This window comes from Falco rusticolus, chromosome 12 (assembly GCF_015220075.1).
Source record: "Falco rusticolus isolate bFalRus1 chromosome 12, bFalRus1.pri, whole genome shotgun sequence".
Lineage (NCBI taxonomy): Eukaryota > Metazoa > Chordata > Aves > Falconiformes > Falconidae > Falco > Falco rusticolus.
In genome coordinates, this window is record NC_051198.1 from 20733542 (window position 1) to 20746745 (window position 13204).

At 39.6% G+C, this 13204-nt stretch overlaps 1 long non-coding RNA gene across 1 annotated transcript in view; it reads right to left on the minus strand.

The window, feature by feature from the left end:
• Positions 1–7816: 7816 nt before the first annotated feature.
• The window catches only part of LOC119156381, a 96465-nt gene continuing 91077 nt past the window's right edge, over positions 7817–13204 (minus strand). Inside the window, exon 6 of the long non-coding RNA XR_005107105.1 lies at positions 7817–11322. This is a non-coding gene — a long non-coding RNA (uncharacterized LOC119156381). The remainder of the gene's footprint in view (positions 11323–13204) is intronic.

Sequence of the window (13204 nt, forward strand, 5' to 3'; positions counted from 1 at the left end):
GGAACTGCTCCAGCGACGGGATAATTTGTCTCGTTTTATTCAGTTAAGCTTATTTGCATATCTGAGGTTAATCTTTTTTCCTGTTATTCTAGCAGCAAATGCACACCAAGAGACATATTGATACACTGAGTGGAAAATCATATGTTTGTGTATGCCCATCACTGAAGTCAATCACAAGCAAAGATATGACAAATTATGTGATTCCTTCACAAAATTGAATCCTGTGATGTTTATGCAGAGCATAAGGATACTTATGCCTTTAATGCAACAAGCCTGCTTTCTATTTATATAGATGAGTGAAACATTGCCCTGGCATTACACAGAGTAAAGTGTGCAAATTCTAAACCCTTCCATAGTCCCTGGATATAAGAGTGCATTCATATGTTTGTGTTTAACATGAACAAATTTATGATCTGATGTGGATTCCTCTGAGTACAGATGTATTCCAACTATTTGCTGAGTCCTAATTTTGAAGGAACAAATGTGAGTGCTTTGGGGGGAAAAAAGAGTTATTTTCTATTTATTTTAAGGGTTTGCAGTGCAGCGCAGGGTCTTTTTTTTATGAGGGGGTGGGTTGGGAGTTTTCTGTGACAGTTTAAAGGATACATGTAGTGAGAACCAGCATATTAGTAGAAAGTCAAGACTGGGAAAGTAAATCAAACGCACCCAGATCTATTTGTTAATTTTTGTGACTGCAGATAGCCCAGGTTTTATGAACACTGTAAACAGAAACATACATTGAAAGGTCATCTTTTGCTGTTGACACTAACTGCCAACAGTTGCATAAAGCAATCCACGTAAACCCATAGCATTATCCTCAAAATCATTTCAGACAAAAATGGCATGTTTTGTCATTAGGGATCCTGTGGGAAGGCAGAAAGGGAGAAACAAAAAACGATCACATCTCTTGCACATAGCCATGCATCTGTCTGGTGACGGGTTTGCCCATACCTTGAGGAATTCTTCCGGATATTAATTAAGCTCTTGTTCTCTGTTGCATATAGATGCCCACTGCCCAAAGAGGGTGTGAACCCAGCAGGGACTCCACCTCGCTGTGCTCATGGTCCCTTTTACCCAGGTTGTTTCCCTTGATATTTTACGTATAGGGAGACAAGGGGCACCCCTGTTTTCCCAGTGCCTGGTTAAGTCAATCTTAAAGCCTTTCTGTGCCGACAGTGCGACAGAGGGCTCACTGCACATCCCAGAGCACACATTTCAGTATGCTGGTTGTGGTTCATGTTAGAGATAACTACCATTAGAATAAGATATATTTTAGGCTCAGGATCAAAGTTTACATTTGAGGCCAAATCAAGGGAAAAGTCTGATGTTTCAGTAATCTTGAGGAAGGTCCTAATCATACTGATATGCTTTCAGTTTCCACAGCATTGGTAATCTCACAGATCAATCTGATTTTCCTGAAACTTTTGCCATCTTGAAAAGTGGGAAATGGAGAAAGGCAGTTATTTGCATAGTTTTAAATCTGCTCTGGAACAAGATCTACTGGAGAAGAATTGAGGAAAAATTGGAATCCAAACCCTTCTTTAAATCTACTGGGGATTGTATTCCTGGTTTTTATTTTGTTCTATTTCTCAAGCATACAAATACATATTTTTCAATAATCAGTCATATGCATCAAACTTAACTTGTCCTAGTGTTGTTTCCTTTGATGTAGTCGGCCAAATTCCCATTGATTTCAGTTGGAGGAGAGTCAGAACTAATCTGCGTTACCAAAAACATGGAAACCTGTATTCTGGCTGACACTTATTTAAAGAGCTATGGAGCTCTTAGCGGTTCAAAGCATACAACCTGTCCGTGGTACAAGTTAATTTCCCTTCATGTCAGAAAGAAAATGTACTTCATATTGTGTGTCTTCCTGAAATACCATTTTGATGTAAATGTCCTGTCTGCTGATTAACAGTTGTGTCCTTCTGTGCGCAAGCTAGCACCCCCTTCCTAAAGCCTCCTCTCGGAAGGAAACATTTCAAGTCAACTATCTGAACCAGACCTAACTGAATTTTTTGCTGTCCCTGATTATTGTCCTTCCTGAAACCAGAGGACATGCTGGTTTCAGGGGGCCAGATTACGAGCAGTGATCATGGGGTTTATGATCTGAGAAAGGTCAAATGCTGATTTCAACAAAGACAAGGTGGTGTTTTTGCAGGTGGAGCAATAGAGGGCTAAGAACACCTGATGAAGCAGCGAGTGCCCTTACCACCAGGCCTGTGAAACACAGAAAAGGCAACTTTGCAAGAGGAGCCCAGCGTTGTTCCTGAGGGACAGCACTACAGCAGCAGGTATATGAACCAGATTCAGTTTAACTAAAGACATAGTACAAAACCAGTACTAAAGATGTGCATTTCTCTGTTTGCCAGAGGTAGAAACCCGAAACAGCTGCGAACCACTGACTCTCGGTCAATTAAAAATGAAACTGCTGGACATTGCTTTAATGGTGACCAAGAAGAAGGTCCACTAGGATGTTGTTGTCTCAGTGAAAGATGGCCGAGTTTGATAACTGCCCTGTAGAGAATTTAAAATTAATTAATTAACGGTTAAAAGTGAGGTGAATGCAGACTAGGAAAGTCTACCTGGTGGCAGTGGTGATATTTACTAGCCAGTTGTAGGCTGTGTGCCTAATGCCCATGGAGAGTAATGAGATAGTAGCCAAAGTATGCTTTGACAAAGATGTGCATTTATTTTTCACACAGAAAAGAGTTTGATCCCTGTTTAAAGGCCAAACTTGCATCACCTGGAGGACAGGGCTCTGATTTTTAGAGGTAAAGTACTTTATGTTTCTGGCAGCAGATCCAAGGTAAGAATTTTTCAAGCTCCTTTGTGCTTCATCTTTTTAAATTCGTTTTGCTACTCTCAGAACACAACATTTATACGTACCGCAAAATCTCAAATTACCTACAGCTTTGATACGTATGTTACCAGATAAATCACTGCAAATACATATATATATTTGTGTATTACCCTTCCCTAAGGAAATGAACCCATGCAATCACAAGCTTTATCTCCTAACTTTTGAAATCTTTCCCAAATGTCAACCTCATTTGACAAAGGATTACAGGTCACAGAGATAACTAAGTTCCTAGAAATACAGTGATAATCAGTAGCTAGGTCAGTGCAATAGCTGAAAGAGGATGGCAGGCTCAGTTCTGCAATTAAACCCTCTGTGTAGCAGTAGGCTTCTGGCCAAGGAGTATGCATGAACTAACCAGACAGTCAGGGTACAAGTAGCTCCTAACAGTTGTGACAGGTATCTCCCTCATTAAGTGTCAGGTGGTTTTACAGCGCAAGAAATTTAATGGACAGAAGGAAATAAATCTGAAGGCAGCCGTGCCTCACTTGACCTGCTGCTTACAGAGCAACTTGCTCAGGAAATGTTAATTACTTCTCACTGGAGCTTGTTAGTGCATGGGAGAATTGACTTTAATTATGAATCCTCCTTTGTCACAGTTCTGTCTGTGCCATATCACATCCCATGGAAAGCAATTTGATACAAGCAAGAAAGAAGCATAGTGTGCTACCATATTTGCATTCAGTTTCATAAATGACAGACTTTTCCTTTGAACAGTAAGCCATTTAATGCCTGGTTTGAAGGAAGGACAAAACTCCAAGGTATCATGTTCTCTGTAAAATACCTTGTCCATAGTTGCCTTCTATAAAAAGCTGAATTCAGAAAATAATTAAAATAGATGATCATCTTTCCTGATCCTTCAGGTTTATGTCAAAGGTCAACAATGTGAACCTGTAATGGGTTTGACCCTAATTAATTAACCAAGGTAGAGCACTTGCGTACCAGCATAAATTATATACATACTTAAAGAAGACCAATAGCAAATCCTCATGAAGTCACCTCATTCTTGATTTCCCATGGAAAGACACTTAAATGTCCCTTTTGAGTGAACACAACAAAACGATAGTTCTAGACCTTGTCCTGAGGTTTACAGCAGCAACATTTATTAACTAAATATCTTTTTCTAACTGCTACTGAAAGATGAAGTAGAAGAAATCTTTTAATTTGTGACTTTTTTTAAGATGTCAGAAGGTAGATTTAAGAACCTGTCTACATTTTATTGCACTACAAACCATACAGCCATGACAAGCAGCACAGAGGGATTATTACTGGGTCCTCAAGTTTCCCTAAAAAACTGGGAAAAGAAATTACAACAAAATAGGTGTATTTGTCCACAAAATAATATTATATGAGCTTTTCAGTAAGAACATGGAAAAGAAAAGGTGCATTTCTAAGGTCAGGCATAACATTAAGGAAGCAAGACATTCTGTTGGGAAACGTGTGGAAAGCTTCATCTTAACTTCACCTGGAGCCAGTTTTGCCTAAAGGAAAATTTATAAGGCACCATTACAATTCTCCTTTTCAAGCTTCCAGCATGTTCTTTTCCTAGAAAAATAATTTTTTCCAAAGTAGGATACATACATGTAGTAATGAATAACCTAATTATGCTAATAAATGCTCAACGGATCTTCAGCACATATTTGTATACAGTATAGAGTTTTCCCCAAGAATTTGCAGACTTATGAATCTCTCCTCAAGTTATCCTTGAGAAGTTATTTGTAACAGAAATCACTAGCCCAAATTTAGCTATAGCCATTGAATTTTGAGGTGCTGTCCATATTTCCAGTCGACATTACAGTCACATAGTGGGTTCTGCAAACAGAACAGATTTCTTGGTAATTACAACTCAATTCTTGTGTTATAACTGTAAAAGGTTAAATGAAATGCTTTGTACATTCATAGAAAGAAATGCAAATCATTCTGCACGGTGAAATTCAGAAGAGAGTGAGAAAGTGCAGATAGTATTAGCCCTGTTTTCCTGAATTGGGACTTCAGCTTTTAACAGAAAGAAAGTAAACTCATTTTCAAATTCTCTGAAGAATAATCCACAGCTCTGTAGTCAGTGTTATTCCTTTCGGTGACTCTGCTGATTTTGGACCCGTCTTTTTTTCCCTGTGATTATAAACCAGAACGTCTGCCTTCCTTTCAGTTTCCTGAGTGAAAGGAAGCTGATTTACAGTGCATAAATATCTGATTTTTTGTGACATCTATGTGGTTGCTCATGAGTGTTCTGCAGTTACATAGATTATATAGTGTAGTAAGTGACAGAAGAACAATGTATCCTATTTTGAAAGGGAGCATTCGTAGTTTTCGCTGGACAAAACCAACTTCCACATCTCTCGTAGAGGGGAGTATCCTAAATCTACTTAATCCAGTGCATTATGCAAATACAGTAAACCTTGAAGATTTCGGGCAGTTCACCCAGGTTTTCCTAGCCTTCCTTTATGAGGATACAGCATCCTTGCTCTCTGAAACCACTTCTACAAGGCACAGTGTATTAAACTTTATAAAGATTATTTGTGGAAAAATGGTTTCTTTGTCATTCAAGATGTGGTTTTAGGCCTATAATTTCCTTCAAGTGAGCACAATTCCGCTAACAGCAGTATATTATTTTGACAGTAAGTCAGTTGGCATAAGACTTCATTGTGTATGCCTTTTGTTTATATAATCCTTCCTAACAGTAACAAGGTGTTTACTGTTCAGCAAACACATTTTATTTTAACTGCCAACAGTAAAACTGTCTGATAAAGTTTGATTTAGCTAAAGAAAGCAAGTTCTCATTTAGCCCAAATAAATCCATGGTGCTATAGACAGCTGTTTGGAGTACATAATCCCCCAAGTTCTTATAGCGAGGCAACTCTTGCTATTGAATGAGCGAGAGAGAGCAGGCTCAGCTGTTCAGGATGTGCTCCATTACAACTGTAATCTATAGCATCGTACTGCCATATTGTGAAAGCATTACTCACATTCAGCGGCAGTGAAGCAAATACTCCTCTGACAGATGCTCTACAGACTGACAGCTGACACCCTAAGCTGAGCTCTATAGATTTTTCACTAAACATGTCCTGCAGCCTGGATCAATGTGGTCTGGCTGTCTGCTGCTCCCTGCTCTCCTGCGAAGAGATCAACATCTAATACTGTTTCTGCGAGATTCTCAGGGAGTTAACTGTCTCCAAGTGGAAAAAGTTCAGATTTCAGAGAAACAATGAACACAGACACTTCTCAAAATAACAGCAGTTTGCTGCTTGGGAGAAAGAAGAATTCGTAAGCCTAAAGGCATTTTTCTTCCATTTTATGGCTGACTTTTATCCTGGAGAAATTTGCCAAAGAAATGTGATTTTTAAGGCTGATATTACGAAAACTTTTGAGAGCAGCAGGGGAGAAATAGTTGATCTGTCACATGGACTCCAAAAATGTTGTCACTATCAAATGCAAAGCAAAAAAGACTCCAATATTTGCTTCCTGCCAAAATCAGAGTATACAGCAAGAGCGGGTACACAGGCAGAGGTCAGGATGTGCACAGTAAGCCAATGTTGCACTTCCATTTTAAAGAAAAAGCTGTAGAATTAATCATTTTACTGTAACGACTATAGCAATCTTCTAACCTTAACCCCAAAGCACTGGTAAAGCAGTTTTCCTCTTTTTCCCCCCTTTTTTCTTTTATAGGACTACTTCATTAACACTGCTCCTGCTCCCATTGAAGTCACCAGCAGAACTCCTGTAATTCACTGAGAAGAGAAGCTTGCCCATAAAGCGGTTGTGGTTTGGAAAATGCTTTCAGGAATGATAATTAGTTCAAAGCTGAAAAGCAGTCACTTACCTACAGTGAACATAAGGAACAAGCAGAGAAAAAACACAAACTGGTTTTGAAGTGTGTCAAAAGAGGTTTAACTATAGTTTCTGCACTGGAATTTAGGGACAATTGGGTTGGGTTTTGTTCTCTGTTATTATTTGTGCCATCTTCAGATGGTCTAGATGCCAAGATTATAATCATACATTAGATCTGGGAGTTCCTGGAAGGGCAACTAGCTCTGCTTCTGATTTTCATCCTGCCACAGTGCGCATTGCATGGAAAGACAAACAGATGTGTACGCCTTCTTGAAGAAGGATTTCCATAGTAGGCTTACTTGCAAAGAACTGAAATTCCTCCTTCTGACTGAGCGGCTTCATGTTTAGAAAGTACATCTCAGAGCTACCTTTTTGACTTTCAGTGTATTGATTCACTCCTTGTTTGGTTGGGCTTTGCCTTTAAACTCACATTGCATTAGATTTTGTAAATGTATGTGTAAAAGGTAAACAATTGTGTGATTATGTGATAATTGAATGAAGGCTACTCACTAAAGTGTGGTGGGTAGACCCTGGCTGGATGCCAGGTGCCCACCAAGCTGCTCTATCACTCTAATCCTCAGCAGGACAGGCAGGAGGGAGAAAATAAGATGGAAAAAAAAATGCATGGGTCAAGATAAAGGCAGTTTCATAAAGCAAAAGCTGCATGGATGCAAAGGAAAACAAAAGATTTATGCTCTACTCCCCATCAGCAGGTGAAGTCCAGCCACTTCCTCGGAAGTAGGGCTTCAGTACCCACAGCAATTGCTTTGGAAGACAAATGTCATAGTAACGAGTATCTCCCCTCCTCTTCCTTTCCCTCAGGTTTTATTGCTAAGCAGACATCATATGGTATGTAATCACTTCGGGTCAGCGGTACTGGCTCTGTCCCCTCTCAAGATCTCACCCACCTCCAGCTTACTGGTGAGAGGGGAATATTGGAAAGACAGCCTTGATGCTGTTCCAAGCACTGTTCAGCAGTAGCCAAAACACTGGTGTGTCACAAACACCTTTCTAGCCACCAATACAAAGCACAGCACCGTGAGCGCTGCTGTGGGGAAAATTAACTCCATCTCAGCCAGACTCAATACATAAAGAAACAGAGAATGGAGTAACTGGCAACAGTGCTGCAAAAGAGGGAGGCATATAGGCAAGTGTGTTTATAATTTGAAAGGGAAACAAAGTAACACCACTGAAAATATTTAGGATTATCTGATAAATTTATTTTCTCCCTGGTTTCCACAAATTGCTGTTGTGTTATAACTCTAGAGAACACCACAGTGCGTAGGACAGCAGATTCTATGTCTTTGCATGGCCACACCAGAAATTCCAGTTATCTTTACAATACCAGTCCTGACAACGATGAAAATGCCGTTAAAAAAACCACTCACCCTCAGCAATATTCACTGCAAGGTGTAAAAAAGTTTTCTCCTCTTACAGCAACTTTGCTGAGGTAATTGAATTTGTATTGAACATCGCAATGCACAGTGTTACATACCTACTTGCACACTTGTACCAGAACCAGGCCAGCAACATCCTCTGTGCCTGTCAGCTTAACTGATACCATGCTTGAATACATGGTGCATCTAATTTATTAATGAGGAAGATCTTGCAAGAAACACATTGTTGTTACATTAAGTGTATGCTATTATTTAATCAATAAAACCACACATTAAACACTGCACAGTCAGAAAAGAAAGGATTTAAAGATAATTACCAAATCACTGCACTTATAAAAAAAGATCAATAGACATCTAACACAACATAATGGATTAGAGAGATCTTTGTCAGAAAGGTATGCCCTTGCTTCATATAAACTAATTTAGTTCTAGTTAGGCAAAACCGTTAAAATGCACTGCTTTGTACAAGAAGCTATCAAAAACTCATCAGTGTAGAGAGCTGAAAGCAAAAGATGGTGCAACCCCAAAGAAAAAACATTAAACATCAAATACGGCCTCCAAGGAGGTATGAGATGCAGATGGCCCATAATCAGATTGCCCAAGCCATGTATCTCCTCACAAAATCATCCCAACTGTTCAGAGCAGGTTCCTTATTTTATCTGATCCTTTTAGAATCAGAATGAGCAGCTTTTATAGGGTCCTGTTTCTCCTTTAAAGCCCTTAGTCACTGTTACTGGAGAGCAATTACATATTTTATAGTTAGCATCACCTCTAGTGATCATTTTCCTGCCAACATTGATGTTAACACACAAACAAAAAATTCCGGCCGCAAATGGTTTAATGGCTGCAATTAGGCTGATAACACAGCCTGTTCCAAATAGAGAAGATGGAACTGTCTGAAGTAAACCTAGCAAGCCTCTAAAATGATTTATGCCTTGACAAAGACTGTGTCCATGAGTCTGTCTAGATACGGGCCCATGCAGGCTGCCTTCTAGGCATAAACATATATGAGGAAAAGTCCACGGTAATTTTTTTTCTAGTTCTACAGTAACCTAGTAATAATAACATTCCAATTTTAAAACAGTTTCTAGATAAAAATTTCAAGGCATTTCCCAGTGACGATGCCATTTTACAAAGGGTGAAACAATGTTAAGTAGCTAACAAAACATCACTTTAACATAACTGCATTCAGGGTTCATGCAGATTTTGGGAAGAAGGCTCTGTGTTCATATCTGCCAGGGCTCCGCTAGCATGCAGGCATCTCAGGGGTTTAGTGCCAAGGCCATCAACGGCTCCTGTCCTGCACCCCCCAGGGCTCTCAGCTGAAGGAAAGCAGCAGACAGTGTATGGCATGCTGACCATCAGGGGTTGATGCGTGGTCCTGGGGTGCTCCATTTTGCCTGGAAAAGCAAGCACAGAGGAGCAAGGAACTCATACTCTGTGCTGAGATCCAGCATCATCCTTCCTGGAAGCACTGGAGAGGCAGAGACACAAGCTGTCAACAGACTGCTCCTCTGGTCCTTCCTCAGCCCCTCCAGCAGAGCAGAGAGTTCGATGGAGGATGTCCCCAACATACTGACTCTTTTTTCCCCAACAGTGTAGCAGGAAGCCAGTGAGAGAACCGGGAGAGGGAGGAACGGCTAGCAGCAACAGCACTGGGATCCAGTATCAACACACTAGTTATGAAACAAAGCACTTCAGGATGCAACTGGAGAACACATATGCACCAACCAACAAAAATACAAATGAAATTCTCAACAATGTTGTTCCTGAGGCTTGCAGGAGAACCATAAGTAAGCCAGTCAAAGTCATCAGCTTGCTGCTGAACACAAAAACATAGATATTAATGGGGTTATTGCTCTAAGCATCCCAAATACTCAGGTCAGACTGACCTTGGCCAAACGTGACAGCCTGTAAAACAGGCTTTGTACGTTCCTGTCTTTCGGCAGATCTTGCAGAAAATGCTCACACAGACATGCAGCGTGTCTGCAGCAAAACCAAGAAAATCCTCAGCTCACTGGTATTCACAAGTATACAGAAGAAGTAAGGCTGAAATTGAACCTTATGTCTGAAGAGTTGGCACCAGCCATTAGGAAAATTTATACTACTTTAATTCTACTTTGGGGGCTGAAATATTTTGAAGACTTTGACTGATGTTGTACAGAAGGGTGAATTTTGCTCTGCTGTACTGAAATATATAACCATTAGTTCCTAAGTGTAGAAAAATATGTCTCCGAATACCTCGTTTGAGGTACATTCTCATAGACTTTGGTAATTACCAATAAAAAGGGACTCCCTTCATGCTTAGAAATTTCTTAGAAGAATCTTTATAGCCTCCTTTATAATCATCTACCTCTACCATAATATAACAGAAAAATTTGTGGAAGATGGTTAAGAAGAACTTACATTAACTAAATACAGCCTATAGAAACTGTGAGGGAAAAAACAACAGAAAAGATAGCATACATGACTATAAATTAATTTAACTCTTTTAGAGAGGAATCTGGGTGTATCTGCTTTATGTGTACACTGCAAATGCTATATTAACTGTGGCAGTAGAAGTACATCAAACAAGAACCAGATACATCACAGAATTCTTTACTGTTCAGATTTTATATTAAATCTTGCAATGGGCTTTATATTATTGTTGTTTCAAAATCTCAACGAGTTTTCTGGTCCTTGTCTTCAAGATTGCGCACATGGGCTTAACAGCAGTGTATATTCAGGGAGTATGCAAGTACAGCTGAGTTTTGCAATGCTTTCAGGTCTGGCCTTCAGCTTCCAGCTCCAGATAATATGTCTTTAATACATACTCATTATCATTATTAGATGCAGCATCTATTGATTCTTTGAAAAAGGTTGGAAGTGGAAGAGATCTGCAAGGCCAAACACCAAGACAAAGTTAAGATGCACAATATTTGACAATCAAGTACCTTTAAACGATTCGACATTGTGGGGTAGTTTCTTCACTTCCTTCAGGAAATTATTTCATCACCTAGAGAAGCAAACCACAGGAGAATCTTCACCTGAAACTTCCCTAGGTTTTCATTGTCCAGATCGAACTGTTTCATCTGCACGGGGTTGCCAACCAATATCCCTTCTTTCACGCACGTTAGGACTGCAGCAAAGAAAACTGGTAAAATGACAGCCAAGCATATTCTGCTTATTCTGTTGCCAGTGCTTCAGCTGTGTAGCTTCCAGTGAAAACTTTACATGTACTCTCTCGGGGACCTGTAACTGGTACAAGAAAATAAATGTTATTTCACATCAAAAGCTGCTGTACTTGTATTTTATATCTCTTCCATATACATGCACATGTAGAGTCATAAACCCAATTAGACCAAAGAGGGCATATGCACATCCTTAGAGAGAGAGAGCTCAGTCCTGACAGTGTTATATGTTTTGGCTACAACTGTGTATATGTTTATACAGGCATGCGCATGTGTGTTTTGTCATCATATGGTATCACTGCATTCAGGACAGCTGAGGCTATAAGCTTATCCTTTCTGCATATTTATGTGACAGAAATGTGGAAGCTCTCCTCTGATTAAACAGAAGTTTCACAACACTCTTCACTTCTCTCCCACCCAGAGAGAAATGTTTTCTGCATTTCACAATCAGGACTTCAACATTTACAACTGGACCATCTCTCCCTCTTTCTAAACTGGAACTTCTAAGCCCCTACTTGGAGCATAGTGCACGCATCCATTTCTCCTGCATATGGCCCGAAACGATGAGCTGTGATCTTTCCTGAGCTTGTACCCACTCCCCTCAGAAATCCTGTGTAACCGAGAACAGAAAGTCTTTACAGTTTTCTAGGGCTTTTTTACCCCTTTTCCCAGAAGTTTTTGGTCCAAAGCTGCTCTACGCTTACAGTCTGCACTGAAACAACAGCAGGGAGAAAAGAATTTGCTCTTGTCTCTCGTTTTGTATATTAAAGTTCGCATTGAAAAGATGATGGCTCAGGCACATGACTCTACTTCTAGGAGAATAAACTTTCAGATGAAATCACCTTAGAAACCAAGGGAAGTCTTGTATCTGTACCTGGTACAAAGTGCCCATCTCCACATCATCACAAAATAGGAGAGCTCAGTGTGCCTTCCCACCCCCCCACCCCCCTTATGAAAATGCCACTAAAATGGAACTGGGCCAATTCTCTGCAGTGCAAGGAGGAGGTCAACTGTGTAGACTTCAGGGTACAGCTTTGCATCTGTAATGGTGAAAAACGTGGCTGAATGTTTTCCTGATCTCATGTTTTAAACGTGTTTATTTGATTTTATTTTGCCAGCAAATTTATGCAAGTATGATTTATATGTAATAATCCCCATATTTTTTTAATTACCTTGCCATAAAACCTGAATAACTCCCCCTACTTTGATCTCTAACACATTCTGGAGAATACTGCAGCAGGCATGCCTAAATCAGTTAAGCCATGCACAGAGCTGTTCCTGGAGGGAAGCTTTCCCACATCAGAAGATTGTGTAATAAAACTTAACACAGCTCATTAATTTTCTCTCTTAACCAATGCATCTGACAAGAAGTGACTTTGAAAACCTAAAGGAATGACACAACTCTTATGCCTTGCGTGAAACATCTGTTTCCAGCTCCTTTGCTATTAAATTGACATCTTTTTATTTGAAAAGTTCCTTTTATTTCCCAACTTCCTGCAATTGGTAATGTATATATCCCAAAGAGCTTAAATTCACAGCTTTTAAAACTTGATTAACTAAATGCTGGGTTATTCCTGTCCCAGAGGAATAATGCCTCTTTTGCACAGACAGATTAAGTGGTACAACCATGCTTATTAATCAATTATTAAGAATTTGTTTTTTCAAGCAATGTCAGACTTCATAAAGCATCAAAACAGACTTCAAATCCCCAAATAATGTAAACAGCAGTTGATTACATATGAAAAATATTAGCATTCTCGGATCTGGAAAATCGATAGAATGTGAGCATGTCATATGCACTTTCTTGTCCATGAAGGCCACAGAAAATATCATGTTTCCAATGATGAAAACCTGCAAAGTTAGTCAAAAAAGCAGAATTCTTGTGTGAAGACTTAAGGCGATTTTTGGGAGAAGCAAAACACCTTAATTACAATGATTTTGCCTTTACA